The sequence below is a fragment of the Carassius carassius genome, chromosome 21 (genome assembly GCF_963082965.1).
Source record: "Carassius carassius chromosome 21, fCarCar2.1, whole genome shotgun sequence".
Classification (NCBI taxonomy): Eukaryota; Metazoa; Chordata; class Actinopteri; order Cypriniformes; family Cyprinidae; genus Carassius; species Carassius carassius.
This window is the reverse complement of record NC_081775.1, coordinates 31086158-31089440: the sequence shown is the minus strand read 5'-3', so window position 1 is coordinate 31089440 and position 3283 is coordinate 31086158. Positions and strand designations below refer to the sequence as shown.

General features: G+C 33.6%; 1 protein-coding gene across 1 annotated transcript in view; it reads right to left on the bottom strand.

Moving 5' to 3' along the window:
• Positions 1–2373: 2373 nt before the first annotated feature.
• dgcr6 (DiGeorge syndrome critical region gene 6) overlaps positions 2374–3283 on the bottom strand; it is an 18223-nt gene continuing 17313 nt past the window's right edge. Inside the window, exon 8 of the transcript XR_009422712.1 lies at positions 2374–2436. The gene's annotated coding sequence lies outside the window, so the exon portion shown is untranslated. The remainder of the gene's footprint in view (positions 2437–3283) is intronic.

The following is a 3283-nucleotide window of genomic DNA, read 5'->3' as shown; positions in this document are numbered from 1 at the left end:
AAATATTTGTATACATTTTATTGTATTAAAAAACTAATAAAAATGAGACAAAAGCACAAAATTTCTATATTATATATATATTATATATATTTTTAGAGAGAGCTTCTCACTCTCTCTAAAAAAAATGTAAAAAAAAATTATATATATATATATATATATATATATATATATATATATATATATATATATATTTAAACATTTATTTTAGGAAAACATTTAAATGATATATTATAATTTTTTTATTTGCAAGCAAAGCAAAAAACTGACAGACTGTTCAAATAGTCACATGATCAATGATATTTACTTACAAAAAAATTGTTACTTGCAAATAAAAAATAATTTTATTTCAGCTAGGTCACACACAACATTTTTATTTGGTTTAACTTGATGTACTAAAGTAACTTGAATTGTAATAATGTTAATAAAAACTATATGTTTTTAAGAAAAATAATTTCTAAAACTTTAAAATTAAAACATATAATATATATAAAATGTAAATATTTATTTGTATTTTATTGTTTATATATATATATATATATATATATATATATATATATATATATATATATATATTGTTACGGCCTCAGCCTTATGGGTGTTGCCTGTGTGTATTTGTGTGTTTGTTTCGTTTTCTAATCGGGGGTTTCTTTCTGAATGTAGGCTCCGCCCTTGCGCACCTGTGGCCCGTTGCTCTGATGGCTCGTGCTGAGCATATAAGTGGAGTGTGAAGGAGGGTGAGACACGCGACGGTGACTCCGTGCGCGTCATGATACCTAGCCGCTGGTCAACTCAAACTGTGTTCTTTGTCTTTTGTGCTACTATTTTGTTTATCTTTGTTAGTGTTTGTTATGTCTGTATTGACTTTAGTGTAGAGTAAATGTGTGTTTACATGTGAGGAGAGAGAAAAATTGAGAGACGTGAGTTTGTGCAGTCATCCTATTAGTCTTAATAAATGTTTTGAACTGCTCTCTGCCTTGCGTCTCCTTTTATGTTGCTGAACCCTTTAGCAACGAGCATTTTAACAACACGGGTTCGTAACAATATATATATATATATATATATATATATATATATATATATATATATAATAAAAATACAAATATATAAAATATATTTTTGTATAAAATGTAAAACAAATCTATATATATAAATGATAGGAAATATTCTGAATATTATTTTACTTCGCAACGTTCCTTCAAGTCTTTTTAACGTACATATTCTAAAAGAAAACAAATAAATCTGGCATCTCTTGAACGCCTGTAGTTTTTTCCCTCTGTTTTCTGCTGATGTCCAGAGTCTTATTTGTGTTCCTGAGCATTTTCACGCTGGGTGTAAAGTCTCTTTCATACTTGAATCTCATCTTCTCCGTCTCCAGAAGCTCTTGAAGGTCGTTCTAATGTTGGCTGAGGGTCAGTCCGGTGTCATATCACCGCAGAGAACTACTTAACACCGCAGGAGTAAAGAAATCTCCTCAATCACAGCTGAATCTGCCAGTCAGGAGGAGCGGCTCACATATGCTGGTGGGGATTTAGATGTGAATCGGAGGCCAGGAGAGCGTCCCGCAGAGGTGATAAACGAGCAGCACATGATTCAGCCAAACCTGAGAGCACAGAGCTTTCTAATACTGTAATGTGAGACGGCGCGCTGTCATACTGCGTTCACACACACTGATGGAAATCTTATGCACAGGCAGCTCATGTTTACAACCAATGCGTTGCATTTACACTAGCGTTCAAAAGAGAAGAGCTCGTTTAATGCTGTTTGAAACATGACGGGTTACACTAATAAGAGACATTCTCTGGAAACAAGGTTTGATATATTATGCAATTTGCTTCTCACTCTCTCTAAAAAAAAAAAGTTTAAAAAAAATATATATATATAAATATATTTATTTAAACGTTTATTTTAGATAGATGTATTTTAAAAATGTTTATAAAAATTAATAAAAATATAATAAATATAAATATAATATAAAAATAAAAGAAAAATAAATACAAAATTTACATTTATTTTAAAACTGTCAGCGATACTAAAATAATATTAAATTTTTAAATGTTATTAAAGTTAACATTAAAATGTATTAGTCACATAAGAAATAGGACAGAATATTTTTTTAACTATATATCTATATGTATGTATGGCCCCCTTTAAATTAGTCTACTTAGAAGAAAACTCTTTTTTTTTGGAGCTAATGCCTCAAGTTTTCGCACAAAAGAGCTCAGTAGATAAACCCTAAAAGCAATGCGAGCGACAGCCGGTGTTCATTTGTATGTAATAAAATGAAGAGGCACTGGTTTTATTCTGATAGTCCTGTCATGTTTCCATCAGCATCGACGGCCAACATTCAGCGTCTGCGTCTGGCGCCGTGAAGATCTCTGTGCAGGAGGACAGGTGCACGGCTTTGACATGCCGCTCCAAATGGGATGAAGTCCACGTCTGTAATTGTCATCAAAAAACAGAGCTCCAGCAGACAAAGGAAAGAAGCCTGCAAACCATCAGATCCACCTGCTGCCAGTCAAACACTTTCACAAACAAGTTGTGATTATTGCATGAGCGAAGCCCCTCAAATATTCCACAGAAATGATGTGTTTTGTTCTGATACGACTGAAATCAGCACAGACAATGTGTGACACAACAGCTCTTCAGAAACCAGCTCGGTAATTGCAACGAAGGGGAAAAATTACAGGCTTGCTAGAGTCGATGCTTTGGAAAACAATGTCCTTCTGTTTATCAGCGTCTGCTTAAAATAGTCCAAAAATTAAACTGTTTTCCTTTCTGTCTTTGTGTTGCATTTTTTTTCTTATTATTTCTCATAACAATAGCTTGCTTTCTTCTACTGGGTTGCATTGTGCATTCGAACAAATCAGATAAACTAGTACTGCATCCTTCATAAATCCAAAAAGTCTTTAGTTTTATCATATTTATAAAAGAAAATACAGCTTTCCGGTTCTCTCCTGGATACATGCTGTGGGCGGAGCTATAATACTGATGTTTCTTGTTGTTATTACATATATTCACTTATGTGCTGATTTCCAACAAAAGACAGAAATCTGATGCAGTTGTCCTTAAAGGAGCATTGCGTAGGTTTTGAAATTTCTAACCGTTACTGACACCAGTGGCCGTTAGAGGAACTGCAGCCAGTCTCATGCTCGTTCTCAGTGCGCACGCTTTTTTTTTTTTTTACTTACGAGGAGTGTCCGTGGGTGTCTGAATTGTGCTGGAGGCTGGTCGCTTCTTTCCATCCGCAGAGTCCATTTGAAAACACTATTGCCGCTGCTTACTA